This window comes from Hypanus sabinus, chromosome 2 (assembly GCF_030144855.1).
Source record: "Hypanus sabinus isolate sHypSab1 chromosome 2, sHypSab1.hap1, whole genome shotgun sequence".
NCBI lineage: Eukaryota > Metazoa > Chordata > Chondrichthyes > Myliobatiformes > Dasyatidae > Hypanus > Hypanus sabinus.
This window is the reverse complement of record NC_082707.1, coordinates 133,868,689-133,889,401: the sequence shown is the minus strand read 5'-3', so window position 1 is coordinate 133,889,401 and position 20,713 is coordinate 133,868,689. Positions and strand designations below refer to the sequence as shown.

General features: G+C 39.5%; 1 protein-coding gene across 5 annotated transcripts in view; it reads right to left on the bottom strand.

Annotated features, from left to right (window-relative positions):
* pals1a (protein associated with LIN7 1, MAGUK p55 family member a) overlaps positions 1 to 20,713 on the bottom strand; it is an 87,010-nt gene that overhangs the window by 54,703 nt on the left and 11,594 nt on the right. The window contains exon 2 of one of the 5 annotated variants that reach the window (XM_059955423.1): positions 9,320 to 9,403. The exons of the other annotated variants lie outside the window; for them this stretch is intronic. The gene's annotated coding sequence lies outside the window, so the exon portion shown is untranslated. The remainder of the gene's footprint in view (positions 1 to 9,319; positions 9,404 to 20,713) is intronic. 5 annotated transcript variants of the gene reach the window in all.

The window sequence follows — 20,713 nt, the reverse complement described above, 5'->3', positions numbered from 1 at the left end:
ATTGGATTAGACATTGGCTCAATGGGAAAAGTCAGAGAGTGGTAGTGAAGGATTGCTTCTCTGAGTGGAGGCCTGTGACTAGTGGTGTGCCACTGGGATCAATGCTGGGTCCATTGTTATTTGTCATCTATATCAATGATCTGGATGATAATATGCTAAAACTGGATCAGCAAATTTGCTGATGATGCAAAGACTGGAGGTGTAGTGAACAATGAGGAAGGTTTTCAAATCTTGCAGACGAATCTGGACCAGCTGGAAAAATGGGCTGACAAACGGCAGATACAGACAAGTGTGAGGTATTGCACTTTGGAAGGACAAACCAAGGTAGAACATACAAAGTAAATGGTAGGACACTGAGGAGTGCAGTAGAACAGAGGGATTTGGGAATACAGATACAAAATTCCCTAGAAGTGACATCACAGGTAGATAGGGTAGTAAAGAGAGCTTTTGGTAAGAGAGTAAAGAGTAAAGAGAGCCTTTATAAATCAAAGTATTGAGCATAAGAGTTCGAATGTTATGGTGAGGTTGTATTTTGGTCACCTAATTACAGGAAGGATATTAATAAGGTTGAAAGAGTGCAGAGAAGGTTTACAAAGATGTTGTTGGGACTTGAGAAACTGAGTTACAGAGAAAGGTTAAACAGGTCAGGACTTTATTTCCTGGAGCGTAGAGAATGAGGGGAGATTTGATCCGAGGTATATAAAATTATGATGGGTATAGAAAGAGTGAATGCAAGCAGTCTTTTTCCACTGAGGCCAGGGGAGGAAAAAACCAGAAGACAGGGTTAAGGGCGAAGGGGGAAAAGTTTAAAGGGAACATTGGGAGTAGGGGGTGCTTCTTCACACAGAGAATGGTGGGAGTGCGGAATGAACTGCCAGATGAAGTGGTAAATGCGGGCTCACTTTTAACATTTAAGAAAAACTTGGACAGGTACATGGATGAGAGGGGTATGGAGGGATATGGTCCAGGTGCAGGTCAGTGGGACTAGGCAGAAAAATGGTTCAGCGCAGCCAAGAAGGGCCAAAGAGCCTGTTTCTGTGCTGTAATGTTCTATGGTTGTATGGTTCTTCTGAATGACCATGCCCTTGAGACAGTGACAAGTCTCAAGATTCCAGAATCTGCAGCAAGAAATTAAACTGCAGGAAGAACTTAGCAGACTAAACAGAATCTGTGGAAGGCAAAGGGATGGTTGACATTTTGTGTTAAGACCCTGCATCAAGACTCAGATACAGGGTCTCATCCCTTTGTCTGCACAGATCTGCATGACCCACTGAGTTCTTCTGAAACTTTTTATTTTGTTTTGAGACAGTGACCTCTGGTTTAGACATCCCAACGGAAAAACCTTATCTCTACATTTACCCTGTCAAATCCATAAGAATACTGTATGTGTTAATGAGGTTTTTTTTTTATTCTTTCAAACCTGTTTAGAGGCTATGAGAGTTATTTTCCATTTTATTATAAATAATCTGAAACTAAATTTGGATTAACTTATTTCCATTAATCAACGTCAAATCTAATTTGTTATCTTCTTCATAAAGTTCTCTGGTGTTGAGAAGGCAAAATAATATCTGGTATTTTCCAAGCTGCATTACAAAAAAAAATTAAAAGAAACAAACTTCAGTTAGGAAATTGCAGACAGGTTCTTTGGGTTAAGTATTGTTTTGAAGTATTCCTCAAAATGAAACTAGAAATCACAGGTACCAAGTCTGAACAATCCAAATACCATTACTGCTCTTAATCAATTCAATATACGGCAAATGTTCTTTGAAACACAAAAGATTACTCTGAATAAATGAGCCAAGTTTATATTTCTTTAACAAAATTTTAAACTGACATGAAACTGATGCACTATTAATATTCAATGTAAGGGCGAGTTATCTGCTGACTGAATTCCTTTGAGCCAGGAATCACAGTCCCAAAAAAAGGGGTTGGCTATTCAGGGCATAGGCAGCAAGAAATTTCTATAAAGGCCAGTGAACTTAAGCTAAGAGGCCTGTGGTCACTGATTATGCCAGAAAGAAGAAGAAAGAAGCAATATTCCCTCATACATTCAGTGACCACTTTATTATTTATACCTGCTCGTTAATGCAAATATCTAATCAGGCGATCACGTGGCAGGGATTCAATGCATAAAAGCATGCAGATATGGTTGAGGCTGACTAACTCTGTTGCATTAATAAAACACCTTGTTAAATGTATAAAACATGGCTGCATCAGTGTTACCTTGTATTTCCATACAATGTTACATTAGGCTCTTACACATCTATTGTCAGAGAAGTACTTGCATAAAAAGGTAAACCACCTTCATACAAGAAAGGACAGAAAACAGGGCAAAGTGAGTAATTTATTCAGTAAGTTATGGGTCAAAGTATTTGGTGAGTACATTTCTAACTCTTCTGGTTTCAGTCTCGTTGCTGTCTGTTCTGAAATTGTTAGGTTGCGTTCAAAAAAACAGTGAAATGCCACGCTGCCACCACTAGCCGTTCCGGCACGTCATGACAGTGTTTTTAGAAATCTCCATTTATCCTGTCCACACTACTCTGCCCAATCGGCATTTTCAAATTTACACACTCCGGAGGGCTTTTTAGAAAAGCTCCGTTTTCAGGGGAGGAAAATGCCGTTTCAGTGTGGACGGAGGGTCAAAGAAGAGTAAAAGCTTCTGTTAAGGATGTATCTGGTCTAGTGTGAACGTAGCCTCAGTTGCTGCTGATCACCTAGGATTTTCACACACAACAGTCTCTAGGGCAGGCATGGGCAAACTACGGCCCGGGGGCCATATGCGGCCCGTTAAGCTTTTTAATCCGGCCCGCAGAACGATGAAATTATATTAATAAACCTTGTTAACGTTTTCCCAATAGATGACGCACTCTATATACATTGACCTTTGTTGAGGTGCAGCGTATTACTCCACATTTGCGCTTTACTCTTTGTTCGGCTCGACCTATTTGTGTGAACAGGCGTTCAGCGTCATGAACATCAACAAAGCCAGCCACAGATCCAAGTTAACTGACCAACACCTCAGATCCATCCTGAGAATTGCCACAACAAAACTAAATCCAGACTTTGATGCACTGGCTAAAAAGGGAGACCAACAATACTGTTCCCACTGAAATTAAAAATAAGTTTCTTCGTTGTGTTATGTAAAAAATGCATTTGAAAATATTTTTTTCAATAAGCCTTACATGTTACATGTCATTTCTGTTAAGTGATGGACATGAGTAGTACGCAGGTGCACGTACGTTCTCAAAATAAAAAATGCGCTCCAGATCAAATAACGCGCTCCGCATACTGGCGCGCTGTCCCTGTTCTGTCCTTGTGCTGGTCGTTGTTGAGTTTTGGCACAGGGGACAATTGAATAAGGAGGAGCAGGACAAGTAGACCTGCATCTCCTACCGTTTTTGAAATAAAGACAGTCAGGAGGAGAGTGATGATGATAATATCTTGAAGGATAACAGAGTTTTCAGTGCTTTAAAATAATAACTGTTACTATTAAAAAAAGCTGTATTTTATTCATTTAATTTTCAGTGTTTTAAAAGTCATTTCAATAAATAGCTAAATACCATTGGACTTCAAAGATATTTTGTTGTAATGCATTTGTTCATTTTCAATTGAAATTAAAGCACATGTTTTCTACATATCCCATGATATTTTATTTTCTCTTATGAGGTGTATTACCAAAACACTCCGTCCATCTGCTCTTGGTCCGGCCCCCCTGTCAAATTTTAGAACCCTTTGTGACCCACAAGTCAAAAAGTTTGCCCACCCCTGCTCTAGGGTTTACAAAGAATGCTGTGAAAAACTTTAAACATCCAGTGAGTGGCGGTTCTGTGGATAAAAACATCTTGTTAATGAGATGTCAGAGGAGAAAGGCCAGAATGGTTCAAGCTGACAAGAAGGTGACAGTCACCCAAATAACAATGAGAGTGGTAGATGTAAAAGATCATGATGAATGGCAGAGTAGGTGAGAGCAAGATACCCAATTTAAGAATTAAGAAATAGAAGTAGAAGCAGGGAAAAAAAGAGAACAATATTAGTAAATTAAATACAGCCTCTAAATATAAAGGCAAAAACACTTGTTATAATAATTGCATGGGGAAAAGAATCAAAATGCATGTTTACACATCGAGGATATTGTCCCCTAGAAATTGGTCAAACTAGAAACCCTGAATCAACAGTTCTGTGCGAGCAGCACTTACGCTCCACACAGTGCTTACGTTGCCAGTATTGTAATCAGCAGGAGCTCACTGAATGCAACTACAATCTACACAAAGTCATCAAGGCAGCAAGACAACAATACAGGGACAAGATCCAGACACAACTTTCCACCAACAACACATGCAGCTTATGGCAAGGTCTGCACACCATCACAGACTTCAAATAAAACACAGTGGAGTTTCCAACATTGCTGACTCTCTCCCAGACCAGCAAAGCCTTTTTTACACTCAATTCGATGTTGCCAATACTGAGCCTTTGAGGAGACCTACAGATGATGCGACCAACAGCCTGGTCATCTCTAAGGACAAAGTACACAGATGTTTCCAATGCGTGGACGGTCACAAGGCCGCGGGACCGGACGGCATCCCAGGATGGGTACTCAGGATGTGTGCGGCACAAGTGGAAGGTGGGTTTACAGACATTTTTAATCTCTTTCTCTCCCAGTGTAGAGTCCCCACCTGTTTCAAAACATCCGCCATTGTTCTGGTACCTAAAAAGACCAAGGTAACATGTCTGAATGACTGGCGTCCAGTCGCACTCACCTTAATTATAAGCAAGTACTTTGAGAGTCTGGTCAAGATCTACATCGGCAGCATGCTACCACTGACACTGGACCACCTACAATTCACCTACCAACACAACCAATCGACAGATGATGCAATAGCCACAGCTCTACACACCATCCCCACACATCTGGAGAAGAGGGATGCTTATGTGAAAATGCTGTTCTTGGACTACAGTTCAGCATTCAACATCATAATTCCCTCCAGGCTCGGCAAGAAGCTCAGAGACTTCGGTCTTCACCCTGTCTTGTGTAGCTGGATTCTGGACTTCCTGTCAGACTGTCGGAAGGTGTTAAGTGTGGGCTCCCTCACCTCTGTCCCTCTGACCCTCAACACAGGTGCCCTTCAGGATTGTGTACTTAGCCCCCTCCTTTACTCTCTGTATACCCTTGACTGTGTCACCACCCACAGCTCCAATCTGTTAAGTAAGTTTGCTGATGACACTACACTGATTGGCCTACTCACAAATAATAATGAGGCAGCCTACAGAGAAGAAGACACCACCCTGACACACTGGTGTCAAGACAACAACCTCTCCCTCAATGTCACAAAAACAAAGGAGCTGGTTGTCGACTACAGGAGGAATGGAGACAGACTAACCCCTATTGACATCAATGGATCTGGGGTTGAGGGGGTGAACAGCTTTATTCCTCAGTATAACCATCACCGAGGAACTCATGTGGTCTGAAACATACTAGCTGTGTGGTGAAAAGGGCATGATACCACCTCTTTCACCTCAGATGGTTGAAAAAGTTTGGTGCGGACCCCCAAATCCTAAGAACTTTCTATAGGGACACAATTGAGAGCATCCTGACTGGCTGTATCACTGTCTGGTATGGGAACTGTACTTCTCTCAATCACAGGACTCTGCAGTGAATGGTGCAGACAGCCCAGCGCATCCGTAGATGTGAACTTCCCACTGTTCAGGACATTTACAAAGATAGGTATATAAAAGGGCCCAAAGGATCATCGGGGACCCAAGTCACCCTAACCACAAACTGTTCCAGCTGCTACCATACAAGAAATGTTACCGCAGCATAAAAGCCAGGACATCAGACTGCTTAACTCATGCTGAAACAACTGTACTTCTATGTTATATTGACTATCCTGTTGTACATACTATTTATAAATTACTATAAATTGCACATTGCACATTTAGAAGGAGATGTAACAAAGATTTTTATTCCTCATTTATATGAAGGATGTAAGTAATAAAGTCAATTCAAATTGGCAAATCTTCCTTCCTATTGCACGTTTCAAAAATTTTCTAACATGAGTATCAGTCCTCATAATAAATACAAATAGGTCTTCAAGTTCTATGTGCACAGACTGGATGCTTCAGGCCTTATGAAATTCAAGCAGCATAAGCTGCCTACTCAATGGAATCTCAGTTTGTTTCACAGTGGAATCAGGTCAAGCACATCAAGAGCTGCAGCACAGCCCAAGCCCTGCTGTGAAGTGCATACAAGAGTCTGCAGTGACGCTCATAGTCAAAATAAAAATACTTGGAACATCACCACTACTCAAACTTCAGAAGTTTGAAGTATTTAAAGCTGGTGATCAATAGAAGTTGAGTTTATTAATAAAACCAAAAACACTTTATTTACATAACCTTCTCCATCAATTTGTAGAAATTAATCCTTATGATCTAATACCTAAAAGGGATATTTCACTTTGCCCATTTTCCTCAAAATTTGTATCATCTATTTAACATACCCAGAAAAACAAAATAGACTTCAAAATAACATTTTAAGCCTCTTCTCAACTGCAGTACTAGATGGAATTCAACACAACAGCCATGGAGAAATTATTTATTGTAGCTAGGACATTCAGGATAAATGATTGATAAATTATTGAAATATGGCTAACCTGTATTTTAATGCATTTATCTAATTTTGCTCTGCCTACTTAAATCCTTAATATGTCTACAAATATCAATACTAAAATGTAGAATTTAGCCATTCATTTACTTTTGGAGAAAACAAATTAAAAATTCTCATTTTTAAGACAATTTAACAATGCATTAATTTAAAAATTTTCATTTTTTTCCACCATCTTTTACTAATTACCAGAATCTCTATCAGACTTTTTATTTGCCAGCGTATTCTAGCATTTTGATCATCCTTTGAATTCATTTGCTTCAACCTTGTCAGCCTTTTGGATTCTGAGATCTATAGTTTTGACTGTCCACTGCTACTCTTAAGTTCCTTTCCCCAGTAAAGATCCAGGTGGAAATCTACTTTCTTGTGACTACTTAACCTCTTCTTGTGTGTCGGTTGTTATTTGCTAATGCTACTATGAACTGCCTTAAGACATTTCATCAATTTGAAGGAACAGAATGAAATAGAAATAGTTCTGTTTTTAAGAATGTGCAAAGCACTGACTTGGTGATTACAGTAGTGCAAAGAAGTCACTTCCGTGGTTATACTGTGGAACTCATCTTATTTGTTATGTTTTAATAGACTAGTTCCAGCTGTCATTTTGTTTATTTTCAATTAAAGAAACTGTGTATTCAATTACCTCCCTCCAACACAAGAACGTAAGAAAATAGTAACAGGTTTAAGCTCCTCAGATCCATAAACCTACACAGCTTTTCAATGTGATCATGACAATCTGCCTCAGGCTTTATCTCATATTCAGAGCTGTTCCTATAAACCTTAGTTCTCCGATGTTCCAAAAATTTATCTCTGTCATCATTAAATTTCTCCAGCAGTCCAGTCTCCGTAGCCCTCCAGGATGGGAAACACTAGATTCAACATCTTCTGCAATGTATTTGTTTTGAAATGACCAAATTGTATCCATGCCTGCCTTTGGTTAGTAATTTAAACAGGTGAGCTAGTCCAAAAGTGAGACTATGCACGCATAAACCTGTCATCATTTCCAACATCCCAAATCAGACCTGCAGCAACATGGCCAAGTTTCTCAGTTGTACCAGAACACCAGAAAAGTTTAAGACCAGACAGAACAGCATTAACCTAGACACAGATTGGAGAAATGAGTAATTTCTCAGCAAAACAATCCTGCAAAGTCCTCCTCATAAAACTGGGAGTGCTGTCTAAATTGGCAGAGCTGTCTCACAGACATACCTGAATCAACAGTACCTTCCCGATGGCATGCCAGATACCTCCATCACTAATGCTGGGTATGCACTTTCCCTGAGCAGGACAAGCTCACATAAGCAACTGGTACTGTGGTGTACACAGGAAGGGGTAGGCCTCAGCTCTGACTCTAGGCTCACCCACTTACTTGAGTTCTTATTCTGAACACTTTTGTAGGCAGAACAACTAGTAGAATGGAAACAGACTAACACTTCAAGGTCTTCAAATCCATCTCCAAGAGAGAATTGGTAGCACCACCACTGATGAGGCTAGACAAATCCCACAAAATTCAAAAAAATAAAACTTCCAGATTGGATCTATGATTGAGAAGTTGCAGAACCTGGGCCTCTGTACCTCCCTCTGCAATTGGATCCTTGATTTCCTAACCAGAAGACCACAATCTGTGTGGATTGGTGATAACATATCCTCCTCATTGATGATTAACACTGGCACACCTCAGAGGTGTGTGCTTAGCCTACAGCTCTACTCTCTATAAACACATGACTGTGTGGCTAAGCATAGCTCAAATACCATCTATAAATTTGTTGACGATACAACCACTGCTGGTAGTATCTCAGCTGGTGACGAGAGAACGTATAGGAGTGAGATATGCCAACTAGTGAAGTGGTGCCACAGCAACAACCTGGCATTCAACGTCAATAAGACAAAAGAGCTGATTGTGGACATCAGGAAGGGCAAGATGAAGGAACACATACCAATCCTCATAGAGGGTTCAGAAGTGGAGAGAGTGAGCAGTTTCAAGTTTCTGGGTGTCAAGATCTCTGAATATCTAACCTGGTCCCAACATATTAATTCAGACAAGACAGCAGCTATACTTTAATTAGGAGTTTGAAGAGATTTGGCATGTCAACAAATACACTCAAAAACTTCCACAGTTATACCATGGAGAGCATTCTGACAGGCTGCATCACTATCTGGTATAGAGGGGCTGCTGCAGAAGGTTGTAAATCTAGTCAGTTCCATCTTGGGCACTAGCCTACAAAGTACCCAGGACATCTTTAGGAAGTGGTGTCTCAGAAAGGCAGCGCCCATTATTAAGGACCTCCAGCACCCAGGGCATGTCCTTTTCTCACAGTTACTATCAGGTGGGAGGTACAGAAGCCTGAAGGCACGCACTCAGCAGTTCAGGAACAGCTTCTTCCCCTCTGCCATCCAATTCCTAAATGGACATTGAATCTTTGGTCGCTACATCACTTTTTTAGAATATACAGTATGTCTGCTTTGCATGTTTTTAAAAAAATCTATTCAACATACATAATTGATTTACTTGTTTATTTATTATTATTTATTTTATTTATTTTTTATTCTCTCTGCTAGATTATGTATTGCATTGAACTGCTGCCAAGTTAACAAATTTCACATCACATGCCGGTGATAATAAACCTGATTCTGATAGGAAAGAATAAAACTACTTAACCTTACCATACAAATCTATGTTTTGCAGATGCATCCACCTCAGATAGATGGGTGTCAAGTTTCCATCATTTCACATTTTACTGTAATGATCTAGAAGAGGGAAATTAAAGGTAATCAATGTTTAAATTTTCAACCAAGTCATGGATACTGTGGACTGTGGAAAGGATGTGGGATGCAGAAAGGTTTCTGGGGATATAGAGATGCTAAGTGAATAGGCCAGGACAAGACAGATGGAAGAACAATGTAGAAGTCATCTGCTCTGATGGAAAAAACATAGAAGGCAGAATTTACTGTATTAAAAACACTACAGGATCTTGCAAAATCACAGGGACTTGAGTGGCCTCATACACATACCACTGCAATATCAGTTTGTAGTTTCAAATAGCAATTAAAAAGGCAAGTAATATGATGGTCTCTGACTCAAATCCTCTTACTCCAAGCATAGAGTAGATGTCCTCCTCCAATTGTAGAAAGCTTTTATGGGACACCTGGGCCTACTGAGTGTTTTCGGCATTTTTGGTTATTTTATCTAATGAGACAGCAACAGGAATATTGCTTGACCTTCACGCTAAGAGAAGACATACTGGTGGTTGAGTATGTACAGTGACCAGATTCCTGGAAATATATGAGGAAAGATTAAACACTCTGAGCCTGTAGTCTCAAGAAAAAAATGTGAGATGATGAACTCATTGAAATGTACAAAATTCTTAAAAGGTTTGACAGGACATATGCAGAGTTGATTATTTCCTCTGTCTTATGAATGGAGAACCAGGATCACAGTCTCAAAAACAAGGTTGACTTTGAAATTAATAAAACACATGCATCTGTCTGAATTACCCTGATCTTGCAGCCATTTTTAACCAATATGAAATACCCTTAAGCATGAAGCAGAAATTTTGACTACCACACTTTTAGTAGAAAACATTTGAAGCTACAACTGACATGACGAATAACATGGTAACAGATTGCAGTGAAAATCACAAGGTCACCAATGGTGTAAGATCCAATTTCAAAACAACGTTACCTCAATTACAGCACTTGATCTGTCTGACAGGAGCAACCATCATGGACTTTAACAGCTTCAGCTCAGAACAAGAGGGGTAGTTAAATTTAAGACTGCAACACAAACATAAATTCAAGCTTAGGGCTCTATTGTTCAACATGCAGTTACTGGAAAAACTTTCAGGATTCAAATTTCTTTTTAGGCCGCAGCTCAATCAACAGAAAGGCTTGCTGCTTAGTGACCAAGCCATCTCCCAACCATTGAGCCAAGGTGGCCATTCACAAGTCAGGCAGCAAGCCAACAAGGAGACTGACCTTACTGACTGGCAGCTCTTCTTCCAAGAAAATTCCCACATCCTGCTGTCTTTGGAAAAGGATTATATCATGTCTGCTGGTTAAAGGAAGCCCACAGGGGCCAGAGTGCAACCTAGACAGTGAGTATGGCATTTTACCTTAAATGCTGTAAATAGAGTTATAAAGCAAAACCTCCTGACTGTCCACTTGCTTATGCCAATCCCTTGCAGCACAGGAGGTAAAATATCCTGTCCTTTATCATTCATTCTGCAATCCAGCTCTACCAGCTTTTGGTATAACTGGACAGCTAAACAGAAGTCTGATAAACACACACAAAATGCTGGAGAAACTCAGCAGGCCAGGCAGCATCTACTGAAAAAAGTACTGTTGACATTTCTGACCAAAACCCTTTGGCAGGACTGATAGCTAGATCAACTTGGGCTTCTAGAAGTTGAAGATCAGCTGAGAGGGCAGTAGACTGAGGGTAGTAGTTAATATTGTCAGAGTAACTGCCGACATAGCAGAAGTGAACAAGTGGGTATATCTAAGTGTGATCACTTTAACAACCAGGTGTGTATATTAAAAAATACACCTGCTAAATACAAACTGTGAAATAATTTTCCAAAATATTTATTGGGTTGGACTTTGTGCAATTATTACTGCAAGTTCTCGCCATCTTTCTGCTTTCAGGAAGCTCCAATTACCATGCACAATTGATGATCACATCAGGAAGAAATATTTAAACATAAAAAGTTATCAGTGACATACAACATCATTATTCATAAAGTTCTATTAAATGCCGTGAATATTAACGCAATTACTAAAAACTAAACAGCATCACAAGACTACAAGACATAGGAGAATTATAACCCATATGACTCATTGATTCTGCTCCGCCATTCCATCATAGCTGATTTATTATCCCTATAAACCCCATTCTCTTGTCTTCTCCCCATAACCTTTGATACCATGAGTGATCTAGAATGTATTCATCTCCACTTTAAATGTACCCAATGCCTTGGTCTCCACAGCCATCTGTGGCAATGAATTCCAGAGACTCACTATCCTCCAGCTAAAGAAATTCCTCATCTCTATTCTAAAGAGATGTCCTTATTCTGAGTCCATGCACTCTGGTCCTAGACTCCCTATAGGAAATAACCTCTCCTTTCAACATTCAATAGGTTTCAAAGAAATCCCTTCTCATTCTTCTAAACTCCAGTAAATACAAGTCCAGAGCCATCAAACACTCCTCATACGTTAACCCTTTCATTTCAGGGATCATTCTTATGAATCTCCTCTGGACCCTCTCCAATGTCAACACATCTCTCAGTTAAGTGGCTCCAAAACTGCTCACGATACTCCAAGTGCTGTCTGACGAATGCCTTATAAAGCCTTAGCATTACATCCTTGCTGCTATATTCTAGTCCTCTCAAAATCAATGCTAACACTGCATTTGTCTTCCTTACCACTGACCCAACCTGCAAATTAACCTTTAAGGAATCCTGCACAAGGACTCCCAAGACCCTTTGCACCTCAGATTTTTGAATTTTCTCTCCATTTAGAAAATAGTCTATGCCTTTATTCTTTCTACCAAAGTGCATGACCATACATGTCCCTGCACTATATTCCATCTGTCAATATTTTGCCATTCTCCCAATCTGTCTATCTTTTTGCAGACTCCCTGCTTCCTCACACTACCTGCCACTCCACCTATCTTTGTATTGTTCACAAACTGGGCCACAAATCCATCAATTCTGTCATCCAAATCATTGACATATAAACATGAAAAGTTGCCCCAACATTGACCCTTATGGAACACTACTAGTTACTGCAGCTAACCAGAAAAGGCCCCTTTTGTTCCTATTCTCTGCATCCTGCCAGTCAGCCAAACTTCTGTCCAAGCTAGTATCTTTCCTGGAATACCATCTTGTTAAGCAGCCTACAGTGCGGCACCTTGTCAAAGGCCTTCTGAAAATCCAAATAAACAACATCCAATTGAATTGACTTTATTTCTTACATCCTTCACATACATCAGTAAAAATCTTTACTTTACGTCTCCATTCAAAAGTGCAATGTGCAATCATAGTAATTTATAATAAATAGAACAGTTAATGTAATATAGAGTACACTCAAATCAGTGTGAGCTCATCAGTCTGATGGCCTGGTGGAAGAAGCTGTCGTGGAGCTTGTTGGTCCTGGCTTTTATGCCGCTGCATGTTATTTCCTCAAAGCATTCAAACAGTTTGTCAGGCAAGATTTCTTTTTAAGGAAAGCATGCTGACTTTAGCTTACTTTATTATATGCCTCCAAGCCCCCAAAAGGTCATCCTTAATAATTGACTTCAAAATCTTTCCAATCACTGAAGTCAGGGTAACTGGCCTATAATTTCCTTTCTTTTGCTGCCATCCCTTCTTGAAGCGTGGAGTGAAATTTGCAAATTTTCACTCCCCTGGAAGCATTCCAGAATCCAGAATTTTATATTACTCTACTACTAATGCCGCCATAATCTCTTTCAGAACTGTGGGGTGTAGTCCATCTGGTCCAGGTAACTTTATCTAGCTTCTGACTTTTCAGCATCCCAAGCACCTTCTCCTTAGCAATAGCAACTTCACTCACTTCTATACCCTGATACTTGAACTTCTGGCACACTGCTATTATCTTCTACAGTGAAGAATGACACAAAATACTTAAATTCTTCCACCGTTTCTTTGTCCCCAATTACTACCTTACCAATGTCAGTTGTCAGCAGTCCGATATCCACTCTCACCTCTTCTACTTGCTACACATCTAAAAGAAAATTTTTTGTACTTTTTTTATATTACTGGCTAGCTTACCTTCATATATCTACTTTTCTTTAGTTTACGGCTTTCTTAATGGCCTTCTATTGGTTTTTAAAATGCTTCCCACTCCTCTAACTTCCCACTAATTTTCCCTATATTAATGTCCTCTCTTTTGCTTTTATGCTGTCTTTTACTTCCCTTGTCAGCCATGATCCTCCCTTTAGAATACTTCTTTGGGATGTATCTATTCTGAGACCTGTAGAAGGGTCTCGGTCTGAAACATTGACTGTTTATTCATTTCCATAGATGCTGCCTGACCCATTGGGTTCCTCCAGTATTTTGCGTGTTGCAGTGTACCTATCCCTGCGCCTTCCTAATTGATCACAAAAACCCCAGCCATTGTTGTTTTGCCATCATCCCTGCTAGTGTCCCCTTCCAAACAAACCAGCTTTTCTCTCTCTCATCCTACTAATCCTGCACTCAGATAGTTAACTTGATCAAGTGGAGATATTATTCATTTTTTCATATCATCACACTTTTTTATTTAAACTGTGCTCCTCTTTTCAAGCTGAATATGAAGTTGACTGCAAAGGCACAAGATGGCAGAAAACAAATTCCCTTTTGAATGAACAATTTATTCTGAACATAAGAACAAACTGCCTAAACTACTTGGATCAAAGTCAGAAATGTATTTGAAATGCATAATTAAGATTTTGGTATGCAGTGTATTTCTAAATTTAATTATTTTATGAATTTCAGCCCAGAACTGTCAATGTGGATTTGATTCATGACGATAGGCTGCTCCAGGAGACTGGGTTGCATAAGATCCACAATGACTTGCCTGTTTGGATTCTGAATTAGCTTGTCTATAGAAGACAAGGGTTGTGGCTGATTCTGGGCTGGAGGTCCTTGAGCAGTGATGTTCTGTAAGGATCCATACTGAAACTGTTGGTTAAATGACTTGGAAGATAACATGGATGGGCAGGTTAGTAAGCTCACAGAGGACACAAAGGTGGTGTTGTGGATAGCATAGAAAATTGCTAAAAGATAGAGCAGGAGTAATAGCATATTTAAGTGAAGAAATACTAGATGGAGTTTAATCTGGGCAAGTGAGCTTGCTGCACTTTGAGAGATCAAATATAAAGAGAAAGTACAGATTTGATGGCAGGACACTTTTAAGTGTTTGTACAGAGGGATCTTGGGTCCAAGTCTATAGCTCTCAGAGTGGCCACACAAGTTGATATGGTGGTAGAGAAGGTGTTATTAGTCAGCAGAGTTCAAGAGTCAGGAAATTATGTTGCATCTTTATAAAACTCTAGTTAGGCCTGTATCAGGCGTATTACATTCATTTCTGGTCACCCCATTATAGGAAGCATGAAGTTTTGAAGAAGGTGCAGAAATAGTTTACCAGGATGGATAAGAAGGTAGGTGCTATAAGAAGAGGTTAGACAAACTAGTGTTCTTCTCTCTGGAGCAGCAGAGGTTGAGGAAAGACCTGACAAAAGTTTGTATATTTATAAGAGGCAAAGACAGTTGGTAAGTGTCTAATACCAAAGGTCCTGTATTTAGATGAGAGGGATTAATTTCAAAGGAGACGTGACTTTTAGGAGAGTTCTATGAATGAGTTTCTATGAAACAACAAACACATCTCCATACAATTCTAATTATTTGAATGCCTGATCTTCCAGTGAACTATTGGGGAAACTATTAGAGGTGGTTTCTGGACATTCCTGATTAATCTATGTTAATGTATACATAGTTACAGAGTATTTGAAGGATATATGAATTAGGAGAAAAGCACTCTGCCCACCATTTAATCAAAATAACCTCATCTCATGCCAAAGTTTTCAAATTAAAACAAACTATTTCCATAGATGCCTCTTTTTGTACAAAGTATTTCTAGCACTGTTTCATGGTACAGATTTTGGTAAATTTGGTCAGCAGTTTATTATACAAGATACACAAAATGAAAGGCAGCAGCAAGTTTATTATTCTAAGTAATGTAAAACGATGGAATTGAGCAGGTTTCCTTTTTTTTTAAACAGATTTATTATATTGATTTACATTCAGCTCTACCTCATCTTTACCCACCTTCAACATTCCATTTCCAAATCCATTCTTGGACACAGTAAACCCTTTGTCCAAATGAATAGAAACACTTTTCAATCCTAAATTCAGCCATACTACAAATACATGTCCCATGTTACCAATTGCATTGGTAATCATCTAACACTGAACCACTTCAATCTCACTTGTAATACAGAGATCTGCTTCCGGTAGATATGCACACACAAAAATTAAGACTTTCCCTTCAACAACAACATCAACTATTTCTGACCAGCTAAGATAATCTACAACCAAAACCACTCATCCTCTTTTCATACTTCACTGCAAAGGTAAGCAAAGTCTGGTTTTGATGCATTGTTCCAATCCAGGACTCATCTTCCATTAAATCATAGCATTCTACTTCTGGCAGCCTGCCATCAGTTGGCTATTCTTTAAAATCCCTCTTTAAATCTTTTCCCCTCTACTTTGCTTGTATCTTTTTCTTGATCACATAAAAAAACGGGCTAAAGAATGGCAAATGGATTTTAACACAGATTAATGTGAGGTGATGCATTTCAGTAAATCAAACCAGTGTGGGACTTGTACTATGAACGGTTGGGCATTATAAGGAGTAATGGAACAGAGGGAGCTCGGAATACAAGTACATCATTCAATGAAAGTGGCATCATAGGTAGACGGTGGTGAGAAGGGTGTTTTGTATGGTGAACTTCATCAGTTAGAGTACTGAATATAGACACTACTTCATAATTGTACACATCATTGGTGAGGCAGCACTTAGGAGTATTGTGTACAGTTCTGGTCACTCTGTTAGAGGGAAAATATGGTTAAACTGGAAAGAGTGAAGAAAAGATTTACAAGGATGTTGTCAGGATACAGAGCCCAAGTTATAGGTCTTTATACCTTGGAATGTAGGAAAATGAGAGGTGACCTTATCAAAATGTTTTAAATTATGAGATATAGATAAGGTAGATGATGAACAGTCTGTTTGGTAGGTAAGTCCAAAACCAGAGGGTGTATACTTTAGAGTGAGAGGGGAAAGATTTAAAACAGAGGCTCCCAACCTGGGGTCCATGTACAGAGACCTCCAGTAGCTGCACCCGTTGTCATGGTGTCTGAACTCCCATGATATCCCAGTTGCTGACATGAGGAATCGAGGTCGCAGAGCTGTACAAATCACATGTCTCCAGGCTGCTCCTGGAGATGTCAAAAATGGACAGTCAGCGAGCTCTGGGAGCAGCAACTCACCACCATGAAGAACCGCGGTTAGAGTGCAGCTGTAAGTAACAGGCTCCAACAGAACCCAGCCACCCTTTTTATTTAAAAAAAAGGAAAAAGAGACATTAAAGAGAGGATGCTTAATACTACTGGTCCACTGCTTTGGGCGGAGATAAAATGGCACCAGACAGCAACTTCAAGCTCATCTGTGAAAGATTAAATTCCTCTCTTTAATAGCAGATGCTATTTCATTGGCTCTTCACTCAGTCTTGGAACATCTGAACAGTGAAGATGCATACTACAGCTCAGCATTCAATACTATCATCCCCTCAAAAGTAATCAATAAGCTCCAACACCAGGCCTCAGTATCTCCTTGAGCAACTGGATATTTGATTTCCTCAACAAACACCATCAGCACAAGTGCACTGTAAGGCTGGATGTTAAGGCCCCTGCTCTATTCACTCTATACTTAAGACTGGGAAGCTAGGCACAGCTCCAATGACCTACAGGAGGGAGACTGAGAATCTGGATCAATGGTGCCACAACAACAACCTCTCACTCAATGTCAACAAAACCAAAGAGCAGATTATTAAATACAGGAGGAGGAAACTGGAGGTCCAAGTGCTCATTAGGGGGTCAGAGTTGGGAAAGGTCAGTAACTTTAGGTTCCTTGGTGTATCCAGAGATACCAGCCACGTGACAGATGCACTGCCACCTGGCTGGTTGGAGGACACACCACATGCCAATCAACATTTGGTCCCTCCCAACTAATCAATGCACACCTAAATTATTGGTCACCTTAATTGGATTATCTCACCCAGCCCCATGCTTTAAAAGGTGAAACTTGGCCTTGGCTAGCCCTCTCTGACAGACCACCACATTGGAGGTAAGTGCATTGATTAATGTTTGGGAAGGTCTATCGTTTGTCCTGGTAAGGGAACCGCAGCTATCCAAGGTCAAGGGGGATAGCTGTTGTAGTACTTTTCCCTTGTTCTTTGTCTGTGTAACCGTACCCTGTCCCCACACTGCTTCCTGTGTATTGTAGTTGCTTGTGTTGACCTGACTTCCCCTTGTAAATAAATTCCTTATTATTAAAACTGTGTGTGTCCAGGCCTCTACTGTTGAGACTCAAAGAACCAGTTATTTTCCATCACAACACTTGGCGTTATCACTTCAAAGGATCTATCTTGGGTCCAGCGCATAAGTGCCATTACAAAGAAGGCAAGGCAGTGTCCCTACATTCTTATCATCACCTAAATTTTGAAATTGGATAGTCCAGTCTACTGCAGTTATAGCTCTCTCCTCCATCGAGCAGGTGTATAAGCAGCGCTGTCACAGAAAAGCAGCATCCATCAAGGATCCCACCAGACAGGCCATGCTCTCTTCAAACACCTGCCATCAGGAAGAACAGGAACCTTTAGTCCCACAGCACTAGATTTAGGATCAGTTATTACCCTTCAACCATTAGTCCCCTGAACCAGAGTAGATAACTTTACTCATCCCCAGTCTGAGCTGATTCCACAACCTATGGGCTTACTTTCAAGGACTCTACAACTCATATTCTCAATATTAGTTATTACTTATTTATCTATTATTATTTTGTTTTTTCTTTTAGTATTTGCAAAATCTGTTGCCTTTTGCACAATGGTTGTTTGTGTGCAATCTTTTGTTGATTCTATTGCATTTCTTTGCACTTGCTGTGAATGCCCACAAGAAAATGAATCTCAGGGTAGTATATGGTAACGTATATAGTATGTACTTAGATAATAAATTTATTTTGCATTTTGGAGAGATCCATGGAGGTATGTGTCATAGCAGGATATGCTGAATGTAGGAAATTGCAACTAACTGGGTGGACAACCTGTTTGGTGTGAACGAGTTAAGCCAAAGGGCCTACGGCCATGCTGTTTTGCTCAATGGCTCTGATTCCAAGAAGCTCCTGTAAATAAACTTCTTTAACTGGTACTTTACAAAATTCTCCATACCCTTTTACGTGGTCAAAGTCTCATGAAGTAGATAGTTACTACAGTGAAAATGCTGCACAAACAGCAACTAATTGTTATAGAAATACTGAAATGCAGAAACTCACAAAAATACCACACTTTATAAAGGCTCTGCTTATACAAGATTTACTTAATAGATGAAGTCTTTTAAAACTAGATCTACATTTTTGCAAACTTGCACGATTAACAACCAACCAGGTAACTTGCACTCAATACCATAGTAAAACTAATAGCGGCTCTGCAGTGCCAAGCACAGATGTTATTTGGATTGTACTGCTGATCACATTACAGTCAGCAACAAAGCATTTCCATGCATGCCAACTCAAATAGCTAATCAATTGCAGTACAATAAGTGGCGCTCCTTTGCTTTTATAAAAAATCATTAAAAAAAACATTTTAGAATCCTGTCTCACATACAGCGCACTGCATCCATCCAACCAATGAACATTCCTCTTACCCACATCCAAACCATTGTTCTCCTCCACCTCACGGAGGCACCACTATCACTGATCCCTTCCTGTGACCCCCTTCCAATCTTAAACTTTTACTCATCTTAATAGACCTCTCTCTACCACAAACCCCTAAACACTATTTTCTTTTACATTTAGCATGCAGAGATGGTTTTACTCCAGCTTCACTCACTGATGAATTTAAACAGCAGGCTCGGGACCAAAACAGCAGGCTGCTCAAAATGACTTAACACATCTTGGAATGCCAATGAGTTTCTAGATCAAACTATTTCTGCTGGTTCATGGGAATTATTACTGAATTTACACAGCCTAAAATTAGATTCAGGCTATTTAAGAAACATGTATAAATATGGCATTTTCAAGTTCTATTCTACAAATTACAGTGCACACACTACACAAAAATGGCAAATTGTCATGTTCTTATGTTATTCATAAATCATAACACAAGGATTGGAACTTCAAATTCAAAGATGACACGTAAGACTATTAAAAACCCAAAACTAAAATTAAAAGATATTAAGCTGTGACATAATACATTTTTTAAGTTTTCATTCATTGACTCAGTCCTCAGCCACAGTATGGTGATCTTGTCGTCATTTCAAACTTGGGTTAATACAAAGATTCTGATTTACTATCATGATCCTTGCCACTTTAGAAAATGGGAAAAATAGACAGTAGTTACTGTACCTTAGCTGCAGCATGAATACAACAGCAGATGGCATTATTTACAGCAAACACAAATCAATAAATATTATCATGCTTTGCTTTTGTATGAATATCTTTAATTCAAGAGTGAGAATGTTCCCTTTGTTACCAGTATAAATATCATTTCAATGATACAACACTGAGGCAATTAACATACCGCTATTTTATAATCAACTCTATTCTAAATACCTGGCATAAAACAAATAGGTGCTGGGAATATAAAAATAAGTGAAGGGTTAAATAATTAGGACAAATTATTAAAATCAATTCCAGTTTCATTCTATTTTTAAAGATCTAGGTTGAGAGATTAAATTGGGGAAGCCAGAATAACATAACATAAAAGCAAAATATTATGGGGTGGAAGTCTGAAGCAAAAATAAAGAGAACTTGGTGGGAATACTCAGCAAGTCAGATAACTTATGAAGCAATGTTACTGTGCTGAGGTGTTCTGTCTGAGCATTTCCTGCTCTTATTTTAACAAGCGTTAACCTTTGATTCAGGAGCTTTAAAGCCATATGACAGCACATTATTACTGCCCCTCCTAAAAGTATTCCTGATATTTACTAGTACAGTGACTATTTTAATAATAAAACATTCACAAACCTAAGTGTTGATAAAAATGATACTCCAAATAACTCATGTCCCACCTCTCACAATCATTAGAGACATAGTCAAAGAACACTACAGCACAAAAAAGAACCCTTGGCCACTCTAGTTATTTGCCAAGTCCCATCAAATTGCCACCTTGAATATAGTCCTCCATACCCCTTCCTTCCTTGGATTTATCCAAATTTCTAAATGTTGCACACGAACTCAATTTTCCACTTCTGCTGGCAGTTTGTTCCGCACTCACACCACCCTCTG